At 46.1% G+C, this 18,524-nt stretch overlaps 1 protein-coding gene across 1 annotated transcript in view; it reads left to right on the forward strand.

Moving 5' to 3' along the window:
* The window catches only part of grm8a (glutamate receptor, metabotropic 8a), a 61,431-nt gene that overhangs the window by 24,228 nt on the left and 18,679 nt on the right, over window positions 1-18,524 (forward strand). The window lies entirely within an intron of this gene.

Consider the following 18,524-nt stretch of genomic DNA (forward strand, 5'->3'; position numbering starts at 1 on the left):
TCTTGTTCTGATTCAGCTCTAAACCTCCACCTGCAGCAACACACACACACACACACACACACACACACACAAACCTACCCACCAGCTCCCTACGCCTCTTAATGATTGAACACACGCTCACTATTGAGTGCACATGCACGCACACACCAACACACACACTGTACCAAAGGTTGTGTGAAAACACACACACTGCTCTTCTTAACGACCCCCCCCTATGGAGCCCTCCTGGATATTCCAACCTTTCTCCCCAGCATGAGATTAGACAGTTTGGTGACCCCTCTCCTGACCCTGTACTCACTCGCTTCCCTTTTCTCTCCATCTCTCTCGTTCTTTCTCACTCGCTCTCTTTATCCCTCCATTTTTCTTTCTTTCTTTCTCCCTCCCCCTCTCGCTCTCCTTATTCCTCTCTCTCCCCTTATCTTTTTCTCTGTTCTCCAGTTCTCTCCTTTGCTCCCTGACTTTCTCTCCCTCTCTCTTCCTTCTCTCCATCACGTCCTCTCCACCCCTCCTTCCTTCCACCCCTCGCTCTAGTGCCGAGGTGTTATTGATGTGCTCACTCGCTCTGACAGAAACTCCTGCTGATTGAGGGAGAACCTGCCAGCACACACACACACACACTCATGCACACGTGCACACGCACGCACACGGACCCGCCCCTTCATCTTCCACACACAAACCTACAGATGGTGCTGCATTGCAGATTGCCTTAGAGACAATAAGGTGCGTTAACCGTAGCGATAATCACCTGGCAGGGTGTACCCCCTTCACTGTTTCATTCTTTAACTGAGACTACACACACACACACACACACACTTTTGAAAAGGACACTTTGTCTCATCCATGCTCCCACATCACAGTAATCCCCTTCAGCTACTTCTACTCCAGTCAGAGAGAGAGGGAGAGAGAGAGAGAGAGAGAGAGAGAGAGAGAGAGAGAGAGAGAGAGAGAGAGAGAGAGAGAGAGAGAGAGAGAGAGAGAGAGAGAGAGAGAGAGAGAGAGAGAGAGAGGAGTCACTTTGCCCGCGCGACCGCCGACCGGGTCGTGTTCATGACCGAGCGGCAGATGTGCGACACCAGACGTATCCCTTCTTCTTCTCCCGAGAGACGGCGGCGACGCTCGCGGCCGGCCTCGTCTGCGGTGTTCTCCTCTTCGTGCCCAATCTGCCTCCCTGGGTTTTTATTCATGTCTGGTCGTCATCGGCACTTCGCCGTCTCTCTCTCTCTCCATCTGTCTGTCTCTCTGATTCCTTCTGTCTCTCTCCTTCCTTTCTCTTTCTGTCTTTCTGCATCACTCCATTACTTTCTCTCCATCCCTCTCTCTTTTTCTCTTTTTCTCTCTCTCTCTCTCTCTCTCTCTCTCTCTCTCTCTCTCTCTCTCTCTCTCTCTCTCTCTCTCTCTCTCTCTCTCTCTCTCTCTCTCTCTCTCAGTTTTCAGTTCAGTTCAAAGGGCTTTATTGGCATGAAAACAACAATTGTTCATATTGCCAAAGCAACGGTAGAATTACAGAAATATTAATCAATGTAAATCATGGCCTTATATATACTTATATTTCACACACTCACATACAGAGACACACACGGCAGTTTAACATATACAGTGTATCTACACCACACAGGTGTACAACTTGTATCCATGTTATTATTATTCAAGTTGGTATATTATTAATGTTGCCAAATAATCTGTATAAATAAGTAAATAGATACACACACACATATGTATATATACATATATATATGTGTACGCATACACACATGTATACACACACACACGTATATATACACACATATACCCATACATATACATACATACGCACATACAGGTTATATAATGATAATAATAATAGTAAAAATCTAATACTAAATTTGAAATTCTGAAAAATTACAGTAAAATTTAAACAAAATATTAAAACAACAATTAAAACATGTTATGTTTGCCATATTATAAATTGTCCTCATTGCGGCTTTCTCTAAGGCCATGACAGGCTGATACATACTTTGCTGCTAAAATACAGCAGTTAGGTTTTTCTCCCAATAAATAAACCAGTCTCTCTCTATTTGTTACATTTTCAAATTCCTTGTATATGCTGGTAATTTTGGGGAAGTATTTGGTTCGAATGTCTGTATAGTGGTCACATTCTGTTAGGAAGTGGAGCTCTGTCTCCACTTCTCCCTGTGGGCAGACAGAGCACAGCCTCTCTTCTCTGGGCAGCCATGTCTGCCTGTGACGGCCTGTCTCTATGGCCAGGCTGTGCTCACTGAGTCTGTATTTAGTTAATGTCTTCCTTATTTTTGGTTCAGACACAGTGATCAGGTACTCTGCCATTGTGTACTGTCTTTTTAGATTCAAATAGCATTCTAATTTATTTTGCTTTAGTGTAACTTCTTTCCAATAAACAATGTACTTTTCTTTTTGCTGTTTTGCTATTTGTTTTGGATTAATAAGGTGGCTGCTGTCTTGAGGCTCTGTGGGGTTTGGTGAGCAGAGCCTCTGGACTAGCTGGATGAGAGGACTCTTATCTGGCTTCATCTTTTGGCATAGAAGGGCTTTGTGGTGGAAGGTATTTTCATCACTTTGGCTAAGGTGTAGGTAGAATTTAGTTGCTCTTTTTTGTATTTTGATGATTAAAGGATACACTCCTAATTCAGCTCTGCAGGCATTGTTTGGGGTTTTGCGTTGAACTCTTAATATGTTTTTACAGAATTCTGCGTGCAGGCTTTCTATGGGGTGTTTGTCCCACTTGGCGAATTCTTGGTTAGTAGGTGGGCCCCAGATTTCACAGCCATATATGGCAATGGGTTCTATAATGGATTCAATAATTTTAAGCCAGATTTTGATTGGGATGTCAATTTTAACATTTCTTTTGATGGCGTAAAAAGCCCTTCGTGCCTTGTCTCTCAGGTCATTTGCCGCTTTTTGGAAGTGGCCTGTGGTGCTGATGTTTAGACCAAGGTAAGTATAATTTTTGGTGTATTCTAATTGGTTGGTTCCCAGGAGGAATCGATATTTGGGATCCTGATTTCTGGTTCTTTTTTGGAAAACAAGAATTTTAGTCTTTTTTAGATTGACTGTTAGGGCCCAATTTTGACAGAATCTGTGCAGCAGGTCTAGATGTTGCTGTAGTCCCTCCTTGGTTGGGGACAGAAGCACAAGGTCGTCTGCAAAGAGGAGGCATTTGACCTCTGTGTCCAGGAGAGGCATTCCAGGTGCTGCAGACTGTTCTAGTTCCCTCGCCAGACCATTTATGTAGATATTAAAGAGGGTGGGACTCAGACTGCATCCCTGTCTTACTCCTCGACCTTGGACAAAGAAGTCTGTATGCCTTTGTCCAATTTTGACTGCACACTTGGTATTTGTGTACATTGATTTTATGAGGTCATATGTTTTCCCCCCGACTCCGCTCTCTATCAGTTTATATAAAAGGCCCTCATGCCAGATTGAGTCAAATGCTTTTTGGAAATCAACAAAGCAAGAGAAGATTTTATTCTTGTTTTGGTTAATTTGTTGGTCGACAATTGTTTGTAGAGTGAATATATGATCCGATGTACGGAAATTTGGTAGAAAGCCAATTTGACATTTGCTCAGTATATTGTTTTCGCTGAGAAAGTGCAGGAGTCTGTTATTAATAATGCTACAGAGGATTTTACCCAGTCTGCTGTTGACACATATCCCACGGTAATTATTGGGATCGAATTTGTCTCCATTTTTAAATATTGGGGTGATCAGACCTTGGTTCCAGACTTTAGGGAATACACCAGAACTGAGGATGGTGTTAAAAAGTTTTAGTATGGCCAATTTAAATTTGTCATCCGTAAATTTGATCATTTCGTTTAGTATACCATCAACACCGCAGGCTTTATTGGATTTTAGGTTTTGTATTTTATCTTGTAGTTCGTTCAATGTTATTGAAAAGTCAAGAGGGTTCTGGTCATTCTTAATTGCAGATTCAAGTAATTGGAGCTTATCGTGTATGTGTTTTTGTTCTGGGTTCTTATCTATGTACATGAAAAGCTTGGAGAAGTGGTTAATCCATATATCCCCATTTTGAATTGGTAATTCTTCATGTTGTTGTTTATATAGTCTGTTCCAGTTTTCCCAAAAAACATTTGATTGAATAGATTCTTCAATTACATTGAGCTGTTCTGTGATACATTGTTCCTTCTTTTTCCTTAGTATGTTTTTATACTCTTTAAGTGTTATGCCATAGTGATGGCGTAGTGCCTGGTTATCTGGGTCTCTGTGTTTCTGGTTAGATACATTTCTCAGTATCTTCCTCATGCTTTTACATTCCTCGTCAAACCATTTTTCTTTATAATTATTGGCCTTTTTGGGTTTTTTTGTTTGAGGTTTTAAGATTAGATAGAGAGGCAGATATATCAAATATGTTGTTTATGTTCTCTATTGCTACATTGACACCTTCACTATTACAGGGGAATGTTTTGTTTAAGAAATTATCCAATAGAGATTGTACTTGTGGCTGGTGGATAGCATCCTGATAGGTTTCTTGGCTATCTTTCCGCCATCGGTAACGATTACTAATGCTATGTAGATTGCTTGTTTTAGATGAATCTTGAGTAATTAATTCTTTGTTCATATACAGTGTGATTTTGCTGTGGTCTGATAGGGGGGTGGATGGGCTTACTGTGAATGCTCTGAGAGACTCTGGGCTGAGGTCTGTGATACAGTAGTCCACAGTACTACTGCCAATAGATGAGCTGAAGGTGTACCTTCCGTAAGAGTCCCCTCTTAGCCTACCATTGACTATATAGAGACCAAGGGTGCGACACAGTTGTAGTAGTTGAGACCCGTTTCTGTTAGTTATTTTGTCGTAGTTGAGTCTCACTGGGCACCTAGGGAAGCTGAGGCTGTCTCCACCAGGTAGATGCTTATCCCCCTGGTTGCAAAGGATGTCTGGTTGTTCTCCAGTTCTGGAGTTTAGGTCACCACAAAGCATTACATTTCCCTGGCTTTGGAAGTTGCTTATCTCTTCTTTTAATATGGAGAAGCTCTCTTCTTTAAAATAGGGGGATTCTACTGGGGGTATATAGATGGCACATAAGAAGACATTTCTCTCATTTGAGAGTATTTTGCAATCTATTTCAATCCAAATGTGAAATGTTCCTTTTTTGATAAATTTAATGCCATGACTTAGGTCTGACTTATACCAAATGAGTATACCTCCTGAGTCCCTTCCCTGTCTAACTCTTGGTAATTTAGTGGATGGGATTATTAGTTCTTTATAGCCTAGGGGGCAACCAGTAGGTTCATCGCCTCTACTCCAAGTTTCCTGTAGGATAATTATGTCTATGTTTTTTACTTCTTTACTAAAATCTGGGTTTCTGCTCTTAAGGCCAAAAGTAGAGGACCTCAGTCCTTGTATATTCCAGCATGATATAGTAAAAGCTTTGTAATTCATAAGGTATTTCTAATATTTTGTTCTTATTATGCTATAAGATGCTGGCAGAGCATGCTGAGCATCTGTTGAATGTTCCTCATCTCGCAGGATGATGGGGCTTGGTGTGTTGCTCTACTCACAGCTTGAGCGTAGCTATGGCGGCCAGGATTGGGCTCTTGTTGTTCTGTGGATGGGTTGTAGAGGGTGCACTGGGGAGGATCAGGTAGGTTCAGGGGGGGAGGATATTGGGTCTGACCAGGGTTGGTTTGGGTAGAATGGATCGGGAGGTGGGGACTCTGTGACGGTAGGTATTCTGGTCCTGATGGAGTCTGTCTGTCTGTCTGGTGGTGCTGTAGTCTTGTGGGGGGGTTTCTGGCTGTAGGTCCTCTGTGTGCAGCTCCTCTTGTTGTAGCTCCAGGAAGACTTCTCCTTGTTCTGGTTGTAGCTCCAGGAAGACTTCTCCTTGCTCTGGTTGGGCTGTGTGGCCTTATGCTTCTCCTATGGGAGTTGTTGGGGTTTCGATTGAGCGCTACATCTTTGAGTGTCTTGGCGAAGGTAGGGATGACTGATTTGTAAAGGTGTACTTGGTCATACAGACAGTCAAGATCAAGTGTGGGGTGGTGGGCCAGTTGGACGTTAAGCTTGAGTGCACAGTCTCTGGATATGCTGGCATTAATCCTCTGGATGGTGGCAGGGTGGAAGTCTTTTCTTGGTAGCAGCGTAGAGATCACTACTCTTGAGTTAGGGAAAGTGTGTGTGGCTTTCTCTATCACACCTTTAAGTGCAGTGGCCACTTTATCTTGCAGTATTCTTAAGTCGTTAGTACCCGTATGAATAATTATGTGACTGGGGGATCCTATCTTTTCTTCATTCAGCAGGTGAAGGGCACCCTGGATGTTTGGACACCAGAGTTTTGTAACTTTGTGTTTCGGGAAGAGCTTTTTTTCTTCTATGTACTTCCCATTCGAGTCGATTAGGAGCACTATTTCTGGAATGTGTGTGTCCTCTGTAGGTGGTGTGGCCTCGGTATGGTTGTTGTGTTCTATGCAAGGGGCGGAGTTCAGTTGGTCCAGATTGATTTGTCCCATATTGTCGAGGTTATTGTCAAGGTCAGAGGTGGGTTGGTTTGTTCTTGGCTCTTTTTCTTGCCTCAGCTCTCTTATCTCTTCTCTCATTGCCGTCAGCTGGGCCTGATAGCTCAACCTTTCTTCCTGTAGTTCTTTCATTTCTATCCTTAGTGCAGACACTTCTCTCTTGAGGTCGTCCCTTCTTTCCTCTGCTTCTTGGTGATTGCTTACAGGCACTTTTCTCTGTTTTTCAGTGTTTTTTGTCTGTGATGTTTGTAGTGTGTTGATGAGTTCTCTCATTTCAACAAGTTCAATTTCTAGTCCCGTGAATCTCTCTCTCATGTCCATTAAAGAGGCGCAGAGTTTAGACATCCTCTCGTCACTGGCGTCGACTTCCACGGGAGTCTGTGTGGTCTCTATAAGGCCTTCAGGAGGGGGGGCATCGTCTGCACAGTCTGCCCCAGCCAGGATGAGGGGGATGTTCTCAGTCTTCTCCTGTTGTGCCTTCTCTTTAATATTTAAAAAGTCTTGTTGGAATTGTTTGATGTCTTTTCCTTGCACTATTATTGTTCCAGTTTTGTACAGGTTAATGTGGGCTATGTCTTTCTCTGGTTCTTCCTCATCTCTTATTCTTAGTTTCCAGCCATTGCAAATCCCTTCTTTTTTTGTTGAGGGGTAGTGCGCTTTAATAGCACTGTGCCAGGCGAGGGGCTGGTCACTGTAGAAGATTAGGTTGCTGACATCTCCAATTTTGTAGGAGTCGGCATATAGTGTCTCTGGGTTGTTTTTTAGAAGCTTTTGTTTGTATTGTTTTCGGCCATTCTCATTAGTAATATCCTTTGGATATAGTATGGATATTGCCTCCATACCAGGGGGGAGGGAATCCATATTCTAGTACATTTAAGGGGATATTCAATTGTCTGTATTTCACTTTTTTTCAGTTAGTTATTCTAACTAGTTTGCTCTGATTTGTTTGACAACAACTCACTGCGTTGTCATGGAGACGAAGGTGAACTGTTAGCTTGCTAGCTTGCTGTGGAGTTCTTCAAATTACTGTATTTTTCTTCTGTCCTTTTGCTTATAAAGATGTCCAACTTGTTCAGTATGTGTTCCTATACTGTTCTCCACCTTTTTTTCTTGTATAACTAGGTATAAAGATATCTCTTATGTATGGAAAACTGGACAGCTGACAGTTAACAGCTGTTGACTCCTTGGAACCTTGGAATCTCTCTCTCTCTCTCTCTCTCTCTCTCTCTCTCTTTGCAAGCAGTTTACCAAAGAAACACCAGGCGTTTCCTTTTTCTTCATCTCATTGAGTTTCAGACAGCCACAGTCTAACAAGGCCAGTCCCGGGAGCACCTCTGCCAGGCGTATGGTAAATCGTTCCCCGTTTAGGGTCTGCCTGCCGGGGGGGGGGGGAGGGGGCATCTCCTTTCACTCCCCAACATGGCGGAGGGGTCACATTTACTTCAGGAGGGAGTCCGACGGACGTGATGTGCTCCGGGCGACAGCAAACCCCCCCAAAGAACGTGGCTTTTTTTTTTTTTCGACGCCGAGGGACGGCATGTCTGTGATACGTTCTAATGTCGTTAGGGAAGTCGAGACAGACGGGGGGTGCCATTAGCGCGGGGCTGTCTGGCGGGGCCAGGCAGACGCTGGAGGGAACGGAGGAGTGCATCCGCCCACGGATGAGTCTATGCTCGCCGGGCTGCAGGCTGCGGCCTTGGGATTCAGCATTGTCTCTCTTTACTCTGGGAGCCTCACACGCCCTCAGACTTGACACCGCGTGTGTCTGCGTGTGTCTGTGTCTGTCTGTGTGTGTCTGTGTGTGTCTGTGTCTGTCTGTGTGTGTCTGTGAAATAGAGAGGCCGCGTGCATGCGAGTGAGGACGAATGTGCGAGAAAGAGATAAGAGTCTGTGGGGGTGCTCGGCCAAGTGTTGTACTTGTGCTTGTCTATGTGTGTGTGTGTGGAGGGGGGGGGGGGGGGGTAAGCGGGGGGGTGTGTGTGTGTATCGAACCCATCCTTCCAAAAGTGCTTGGCTGTGTGTGTGTGGCAAGGTGGTGTGACTTGCATCACTCAGTCCCTGTCACCAGAGTTTGTCTTTGAGCCTAGACCTCCACATCACCCTCCTGGGAAAACGCCGGAAAGAATCGTAGTGGGATGCGTCAATCATCCGGAACAAACGTTAGGAAGACAGTTTTTCCTTCTCGGTGTCTCTCCGTACCCCGGTTCTTGTTTCCGGGATGAGTCATGCGATTAGAGCTTTGTCTCTGTGGCGCTGTGCCCATCAAGCTAATAGAGCTGCTATTGTTCAGGGGCTGGGGGCTGTCTATATTTGATTGGCATCACAGTTCTGTCTTCTTTGAGTTCATTTCGACGTCTGGGGACGTTCCTCTGTGTGGAGGAAGAACGGAATGGAGAACGAGGAGGCTGCCTGTAATAGCCCTGGCAGGACTAAGACATATAGTGCTATGTACTTGAAATGGGCGAGTGAGAGCGCGCCTTCTCTTTGTGAGATAGCTTCTGTTTTGTGGCGAGGCAGTTGCGGTCCATCTCTACCCCGAGGGGAGGGAGAGGGGGGAGAGAGATAGAGAGGGAGACAGAGAGATGCCGGCTGTGAGCTTCTCCTCAAATTGACTTCTTTATTCGTTACCTCCTTTGGACCTCACACGTCTTGGTGGTCAGTTGGGCCTTCCTCCCTTCTCCTCTATCTGCGGGGCGAGGGGGGCAGAGGGTGAAACAATTAGGCCCTCAGGCTTAACCACCGAGCCACGATCAAAGCAGTTCGTCATGAGTCATCACCGCCGGGCATGGCAGTAGTCGCTCCAGACAAGATGGCCACCGCCGCTGACTGGAGCTAGCTAACGCTAATTAGCATGGAGTAGAACAGCAACTTTTTTCCGTTTTTGTATTTATTTTTTATGCGGCTTGCGTACCTTACCAATTCTGCTGAAATGGTGCAGGTGTGAGAACTGTGACACTGTTTGTTGTAATTAGCCATGTTATACCGTCTTTCACTTCTATTGCTTGCTAGATCAACCTGAACAAGATGCTAAGTAACTCTTCATTTCTGCAGTGTCAATGCTACAGGGCTGGGGATGCCTGCCCTTGACTCAGCCTAATTACGTTTCTCTCTCTCTCTCTCTCTCTCTCTCTCTCTCTCTCTCTCTCTCTCTCTTCTCTCTCTCTCTCTCTCTCTCTCTCTCTCTCTCTCTTCTCTCACTCTCTCTTCTCTCTCTCTCTCTCTCTCTCACTCTCTCTCTCTCTCTCTCTCTCTCTCTCTCTCTATTGCTTTGTTTCTTAATTGCGTAATTTATTCCGTTGTGATATTATTTTGCAGAAGAGATCAAGGATGTCTGTACATTTCTAAAATGAGTCTTGGATGATTTCCACAAAGGACAGGAAGTCAAGAACAATGGCTGAGCTGAATGATTCTGAGCTGAATGAGCTAAAGTTGGGATGTTTTGATCACTGCAGCTGATTAGACTCAGGGCCCTATTTTAATGATCTGAAAACGCAAGTATTAAAACGCGAAACGCAAGTAACTTTGTGGGCGGGACTCCGGCGCTGTTGCTATTATACCGGCGGGATAAATGACTCTGCGTCTGGCGCAAATCTAAAATGGGTTGGTCTGAAGTAACTACATTCAAGGCCGGACTTACCATTGGGCTTGACTGGGCTCCAGCCCATGGGCACCGCCCCGTTTACGTTTACGCGCAGCGGAGGACTGAGCTATTAGCCAGAAAGCTAAGTTATGCTAGCAAGATTCATAGGCAATAACATTGTCTAAATATAATTTGACAATATGTTTGACAAGAAGACTAGCTAGCTAACCAGCCATGTCATTGTCCCCAAATCATCAAGATCATATCAAGATTTTCACGAACAAGGTATCGGCCATATACTAGTTGTAGGCCTACTAGGCTACAGTACGGCTGCAGCCTGTGCAGTGAGTTGAATAGCAAATGGATGTGAGATGATCGCATCAAAGTTTACATTCTCCAAACAGTAATTATAATTTTACAGTATGTTTAACAACAAGTCTTGCGGCTATTGTTTAGGCGTGTCAAACTGGGTAGTGGAGAAGGATACAAGGTTAAATACAGGACCAAGTTATTTTGTAGTTTAATAATAAGAAATGATGCAATCACAAGAATACACAATGAAAACAACACACCAGGATGATCTTAGTCTAGTACAGTGAATCAGTCGATGATGCCAATGCAGCTTCACAGAACAGAGTCACAGAATAGATCAAATGAAGGCCTTCGTTGAGAAAGTGGTCATGACAGAGATCAGAGAGAGTTCTTCCCAGTCCAAGTTCTGTCTCACTGTCCTCGGGAGATAGGTCTTGTACCCCCCAGAGAGGGAGAACTTTGATAGGTGATTGGTCAGAAGACCATGGGGTGGGAATGTGGTTATCCAATTAAATGTCCAGGGCATTCGTGGTGTCACATGGTGGGCAGTCCAAGGATCTGGTGATGTTCAGAGAGGGAGGGGGGAGGAGAAGACCCACAGGTCTGATGCAATCAAGGGGGGGGGGGGGGGGGGGTTCTCCAGGGTAGGGAGTAGATCCTCCCAAGGTCCAGATGATGTGCGGGGTGGTGGGAGCTGTGTCTCCAAGAGAAAGGGGGGGGGGGGGGGACAGACCAGTCCACGGTCTGATGATGCATAGGGGCAGGTGAGGGACAGGATTAATATATTTTTATAGACTTAATCAATTAACATAAATTATGTTATTTTGTTTAGTTGTTTGTTCAGAATCATGATCTCTATTTTATTCTCAATTTATCCAGAATTGTGTAGCTCTAATACATAGCTTGTGTATGTATCATTTTGTTCTATTTAAAGTCATGTATAGAAGGTAGGGCCCGAAAATGACTCAAGCCCAGGGGCCCCCACCGCCCTAAGTCCTGCCCTGACTACATTACTCATAGGAGTGGTTTGGGCGTAACGTGCAATAAACCAATCAGAGCGTCATCTCACATTCCCTTTAAGAGCAGGCGAGCTTGTACCATGGCGGATTGCTATTATAAGAGCGGATTTGCCAGGAGCACGCCAGGAGCGGTTCACAGCCTACGTTCTCATCAGGGCCGTAAAAGATAGAGAAGTGACATTGTATGGGGAAAGGCAGAGCAGTTTTCTCATTGCACTAAGTTGCCCACTCATGCTGCTCATTCAAATTCTTATTCATATTCTCGGCCCGTGCGCCAGCAGTGCGCACAGGCCGAGCATGCGCCCTTAAAATAGCATCTCTACGTTTTTCCTGGTTTGTGGCGGAATTGTTTTCTGAAACTGCAAATTAGCACCAGGGAACGTTTCCGGGAGCGCAAATTCATTCACCGACGTGGGTCTGTGAAGGGAAAAGTCCGCTGTGCGTCGAGTGCAAAATAGGAATGAAACTTACGTCTGTGTTCAAAGTCAATTTCGCTGGGTGCAAGATAGGGCCCCCAGACTGTTGGACCTCTGCTGGAATTGTGAATCCCAAGACAAGCCAATGAAATTGTATACCGCTACTAAAAGTGATTGAATTATGTGTTTTTTGTGTGTATTTGATCCATTTCTGCTAGCGCTTAGTGGCTAATATATTACTGTGGACTACTGTGACAATCTCCTACTTCCCCTGTAGTTTTTTTTATAAATTTTATAATGTCCTATTATATTTTACACGTACAGAGCTAATATAAATATAAATTTGTATATATGTTTATTGCTTGGTGAAACTACATTTGGTATGATATAGTTTGGGATTAATCTTGAATACAACCATTTACCGTACATAAAATATGATTGCATTTTCTTGTTATTGCTATTGTTCTTCTGAAAAATAATTGGTGGGATGTATCCATATTTGAGGCTGATAAGAGGCATTTGAGGGCAGAGAAATGAAACATTTTCTGAAATGTTTGGAGCTGAATGTTTGGAGCTGAATCTTTGGCCTGCGATCCATAGACAATGAGGAGGGAGGGTGAGAGAGAGATAGAGAGAGAGAGAGAGAGAGAGAGAGAGAGAGAGAGAGAGAGAGAGGAGAGAGAGAAGAGAGAGAGAGAGAGAGAGAGAGAGAGAGAGAGAGAGAGAGAGAGAGAGAGAGGAGAGAGAGAGGACAGGCAGAGAGGGAGAGAGGTAAAACCCACTATTGTTCTAATCTTCATCTGATGACCTTCTCGTTGCCACTACATCGGAGGAGAGAGAGAAGAGAGAGACAGAGAGAGAAGGAAAGAGGAGAAAGTTCTTGACCCCTTGTATGAGCTAAGTGTCAGCTTACATTCTTCATAAGGCAACATGTTGACCGAGATTCGATTTCTGCTCCACAGTGAGATCATCTCTGCAGGAGAGAAATACAGAGAGACATAGATAAAGAGAGAGAGAGAGAGAGAGAGAGAGAGAGAGAGAGAGAGAGAGAGAGAGAGAGAGAGAGAGAGAGAGAGAGGGGAAACAATGACTTGTAATCTGCTGTGGGCTCTTCCACTGCTTCACACATCTCTGGACTGACTCACTACTAACCCCTGCAACAGGCCAGCAGGCATGGTCTGTCGGAGGGGATGGAAAGACAGACGTACAGAAGGACGTGTGTGGGAAGCACAAAGTATCTCCTACTCTCCGAACCGAAATCTACCTCCCGTAGATCAGTTCCTTTAGATAGGAATCTCCACACCTGTCTCTGCGCTCTATTGCATCTCTACTCGTGCGCACTACGGGTGCAAAACCAAACCGAAAAAAACGAACCGTTCAACACACTACCCGCGGTTCGGTTTTACATGTAACCGCGGTTTTTCGGATCTACGAGAAAACCTTTTTTTTTTTTCTTTTTTTTTACACAACCGAACACCCGCAGAGCAGTGTTGCCAACTTAGCGACTTTCTCGCTATATCTGGCGATCTTTCCAAACCCTCCTGGCGACTTTTATGTTGTTGGAGACTTGCTGGTGTTTCAGAGACTCTGACATGAAAGCACGGATCGCAGTACTGTCCTCAGCGAGCAGCGGGTGCTGCCGTGAGCTCCTCCACCGTCCCAAAGCACTCACAGGCGGTCAGTCTCACTATAGCCTTGCGCAGCACCACTACTTTCCTTGCTGAGGAGTTGGCAACACTGCTGCAGAGAGGCAAATCATACGAAGCCAGGCACGTGTAAAGTATGCTAACCAGGGCTATTCCAGAACCTTTTTTATTGGATAAGGCACCTTTTGTCACTATGGAAAATGATTTGCCTAAATGAATTTTTTTTTTTTTACTTTTTGTGTAGTGTTCAATGTTGTTATATGTCTTGTTAGTCTTTATCCCAAATTGAAGTTACACAAAAATCTTGTGTTTGCATTTTCGATGCGTTTTTGAGGTGAATTTTCAGGTTAAGACAGAGGGGGAGGCACTTCAAGTGACACTTGCGCTTGTGCTGGTGAGTAGGCTAGCTGTTAGCCTCGTTTCCCTCAGAGGAAAAAATGTCAAAAAGACAACAAAATGTGCTTAACTTTTTCAAATAAGTCCCACAAGTAGCCTGTGCTGTTTACATGGTTATGGTCACATGATGGACTGTTTGTCTCATCCAGTGCGTTTAAGCCTCCTGTTAAATGTGCCTAAAAACGCCTAAACAGCATACCCAAAGTAAATTGGAAGCTGTTCTTGAACCATTTGGAGTACATGCATGTAAATGATCTCTTTTGAAAGCTGACACTCTGAGTTATGTCCCCTGGTTGTCAGGACCCCTGTCAGTCCTTCTAGTGTTGAGTAATAGAAGCTTGAACACAAGGAAAGTGAAAATGTCTATTTCCCGCCCTAGATTTTGTTTTGAAAACAGAGGCCCTGAAGAGGCCTAGAGGTGGTAGGTATTAGCTGGAAGACTAAATTGGACCACAGGTTGAAGCCTTACCCAATTCAAATCAAAAGTCAAAAGGGGGGCAGGACGCACAGACCTAGTTGGCTTTAGAGGGCTGTCAACGGGGCATGGAAGCTCCTATTGGGTCAAACAAGGTGTCAATCAAAGGGGAGGGTTCAACGGACATTTTGATGCCATTCATATTGTAAATACTCCGTTGCTAACCGGAGAAGAAAGAACACTTTTATGTGAACAAGTTGTTTCTTCCGTCGAACTTGCATAATGAAACAAAGGATAATGGCTATTCATGAACGTAAAACATTGTATTTGGACGAATTACTTTACATGGTTAGATACTTTGAAACCTTGGGACTTACGCAGATCAAGTTTTGATGGCATGAAGCGTCTAAAAATGTATTTGTTAGAATTTAGTGCGTCGTAACTGAGGGAGGGGGGAGGCAGCATTTTTGTCTCGCGGGCGAAACAGGATGACAAAAGGGATTCATTTAATCCATGAAAAATCCTTGTAAAAACGATTGTTGCCGTGTTTATTTTAAACGTTTCACACCCATGCAGTGGCATGTTCTGAAATAAAAATATACACTGCCCGATGTACAAGCAGGTTTTTTTTAGTCAGAGAAGCTATGTGGGCAGTGTATTTTTTTGTGTTCGGTTTTCCGGTTTCCTCCAACCCCTGTTTTCAGTCGCCGGATCCACCTCCCTTCTGCGCTCCGGGACCTCCCACTTAGCCGGATATACAGAAAATACACAGAAAATACACAGAAAATACAGAGAGAACACTGAAATGGTCATGTTTTTTTTCTTCCCCCTAATATTCTAAACAAAACCGAACCAAAAACTAAACCGTGACCCAAAAAAGCGAACCGAACCGTGGGCTTGTTGAATTGTTGCACCCTAGTGCGCACACACACACACACACACACACACACACACACTGGCATTCTCCCCAGCCGAAAGCTATCAGTTAGCCATTGGAGGATTAGTGCTCAGTTAATCATACGCCGTTGATTCTGCACGGTTCGTTTACACGCACTAATACTGCTGTAATGCCGACATTAACGCATGCACCTACACACTCTCTCTCTCGCAAACGCACTTACGCAGACATGATAATGAAACCGACACAGGAGATTTCAGATAGTGCCGCGGTGAGTCAGACACGCAGTCTAGACAAAAGTTGTCTGGAGTGTTAGTGTTCCACACCCTCGCTCAAAGTTTGTCTGGCGATACTGTAGAAGTCCAGGGGCAGAGAGAGCGAATGAGCGAGGGAGAGAGAGGGAGGGAGAGGGAGGTAGGGAGAGAGAGAGGGGGAAAGAAAGGGAGGGAAGTAGGGAGAGAGAGAGAGAGAGAGAGAGAGGGAGGGAAAGAAATGGAGGGAGGAGGGAGGAGAGAAGGGGAGGGAGGGATGGAGATAAAGAGGGAGAGAAAGGGAGGGAAAGAGAGAGAGGGAGGGACGGAGGGAGGGGGAGAGTAAGGGAGGGAGAGAGAGAGATATGTGGCAGTCTTTCGGAAACAATCGCTCTGTGAATCGACTTTTTCCTCCTTGTTCTCTCCTGCTCATTATTGGTTTGGCATGTGTGGGTGTGTGGGGGTGTGGGGTGTGTGAGGGTGGGGGGGACGGTGGTGGCGGATTCACTCAACCCCGGAGTGAGGGCCTCTTGGATTTGGAGGGCCCCGCTCGAAGGGCACATCATCTTCCCCATTAGCTCTAGTACATCCGTCTGTGCCCCCCCTCCTCCCCCCCCCCCTCCTCCCCCCCCCCCCCCCCCCCCCCCCCCACACACACACACACTTCATCTCTGCTCGTACAAGGCGGCCGACCGAGTAGGGTGGGAGCTAGATGCGCCGTGACGAGGGTGGTGGAACGATGAGAGGAAGGAGGGGACGACACCGCGGAGGCACCGTGATGAGGTTCGGGGAGGGGGGGGGGAGGTCGGGAAGGGAGCCAGACCGCGCTAACGAGGACTCGCGGGGGCGGGACGTCGGGGACAATCAAACTGCAGACATACCGCAGGCGGAAGACCTCGCGCAGATCTCACTGGTCTCCGTCCACACTCGCTACGAGCGCTTTATTACTGTCCCACTTTCTTAGAACAGAATCCCCTTCGGCCCATTTTCTATCTGTTTCCAGATTGTGTGCTGCCGCGATGCACCATAAACTGTGTGCAAAGAGTTCTGTGTGACATGCTGAGTCATCAGTTGGCTGGGACCCTCCGCTTCCAGACATTCGGTACTCTACTGGACCTTTCTACATGCACTTTTTGTATGTCGCTTTGGATAGAAGAAGTCTGGTAAATGACTAACGTAATTGTGACTGGAATGTGTCTGTTAGCAGGGGGCCAATGAGGCTGTCAGTGTCATACTAATCTCAATATCACCTCATAATCCGGGTATTCCCACCGAGCCCCTTGAACGCCACTGCAGAAGTCTACAGTTTGACGCGTGAGGGATTAGGAGGACGCGGCACCGTGTCTTAGAGCAGGTACATGAGAAGGGGGGCGGGGGGGGGGGGGGGGGGGGGCAAAAATGATCCCGCCGCTAAGCTCAACAGCAGAGAAAACCAAAGCGATCTTGTTTTTCATCTTGAAATTTGAGGACTTTAATGTAAAAGTAAGAACACAAGAACAACAATAAGATGGGGGTGGGAGAGTGTCACTAGTGAGTGATTGGTCAGGCAGGCTGAAGGGGGGGGGGGGGTGGTGGAGGTGGGTTACCTCTCCTGCAGGATCTAATTGATGGAGCAGCTCATGGGTGGAATCCTATAGCTCTTTCTCGTCTTTTTTCTCTCTCTCTCTCTCTCTCTCTCTCTCTCTCTCTCTCTCTCTCTCTCTCTCTCTCTCTCTCTCTCTCTCTCTCTCTTGCTGTTCCTCTTTCTATAGCTGTGAATGAAGGGCCACGCAGATCCTAACAGACAAGCGCTTGCACACACGACACACAAACACACACACACGCACACCCCAACACACAAACACACACTGGCATGTTTCTCTGAGTCACTGTGTTGTTTTTGCATCTCACTGTCATAACAGCGAGCAGATCTGTCACTAATTGGAAACTTCTGAAACTTTGGACCTCTCTCTCTCTCTCTCTCTCTCTCTCTCTCTCTCTCTCTCTCTCTCTCTCTCTCTCTCATCTCTCTCTCTCTCTCTCTCTCTCTCTCTCTCTCCCTGCCTCTCTGCCTTGGCAGGCACTGCAGTGTTTATCTCTCAGCAGCATTACCAGGTCCCCTGTGGACTCTGATCTCATGTCAGTTTTGGATCCATTCCCTCCTTCCAGGTTCAGGTTGCTTACAAAGTGAACTGGTCCAGAACCAGGCCCTGGGGGATGGTGGGTGGAACCCCACGTCTCCCTGCCTTGGCCTGCATCCCTGCCTTTCTAGCAAGGGTCTAGGTTACAGGGGAAGCTGAGCTTATCCTACCAAACCCTCTCACTTTCAGCACGATTTAGACACCATGGCCTGGCGTCTGGACCGGGGCCCAGATCACAGTTGGATATGGTTCTTATCCATGAAAGGGGATCCGTTTAGAACAACCGGAGCCCCTGTGCAGATCTGGTACTCTGTATTCTCTTGGCAGTCTTGTCAGCGGCTATGTGTTTAAGCGCGTACGTGTGCGGGTTTGTTTTGGTGTGTGTGTGTTTGGTTTAGGGCTAGCTTTACCCCTGGCCCCAGGTTGTACACTCACTCTATTAACACTGCTGAAGCCAAGCCAAGCTGAGGACGTGGGAAGAGCATTCGGAGGGCAAGACTGCTAAGACGTCCGATAATACCCACACCCAGGTGACTGGGGTGTGCAGGGTCACGTAGAGGTAGTCCAATCAGGAGAGATTAAGTTTGGTCATTGAAGTTACGTTGCCCGCGAAGTGAGGATGTGCGAAGCTCCATGTCGACGTCCATGGGCCTTTTTAACAACTCTTTTTTAACATGACGTAAGCTGGCTGTCTGTGGGTTGGAACATTCCAGAGAAGAGGCTGACAGAGGGGAGAGAATTCAGGCAGTCTCACAAAAACGCCAGTTTGGCAGGACAGAAATACTTCCTCTGGCTGTGCCTATTCTTAGTTTCTGCCAAGATGAGGGGTGCTGTCCATGTGCTGACCTGGAGAGCTGGTGTGATCCTGCTGCAGAGGCCAGCGGTGCTGTCCATGGTGCTGACCTGGAGAGCTGGTGTGATCCTGCTGCAGAGGCAGCGGTGCTGTCCATGGTGCTGACCGGGAGTGGCTGAGGCTGCGCTGTAG

Source organism: Osmerus eperlanus, chromosome 17 (genome assembly GCF_963692335.1).
Source record: "Osmerus eperlanus chromosome 17, fOsmEpe2.1, whole genome shotgun sequence".
Taxonomy (NCBI): Eukaryota; Metazoa; Chordata; class Actinopteri; order Osmeriformes; family Osmeridae; genus Osmerus; species Osmerus eperlanus.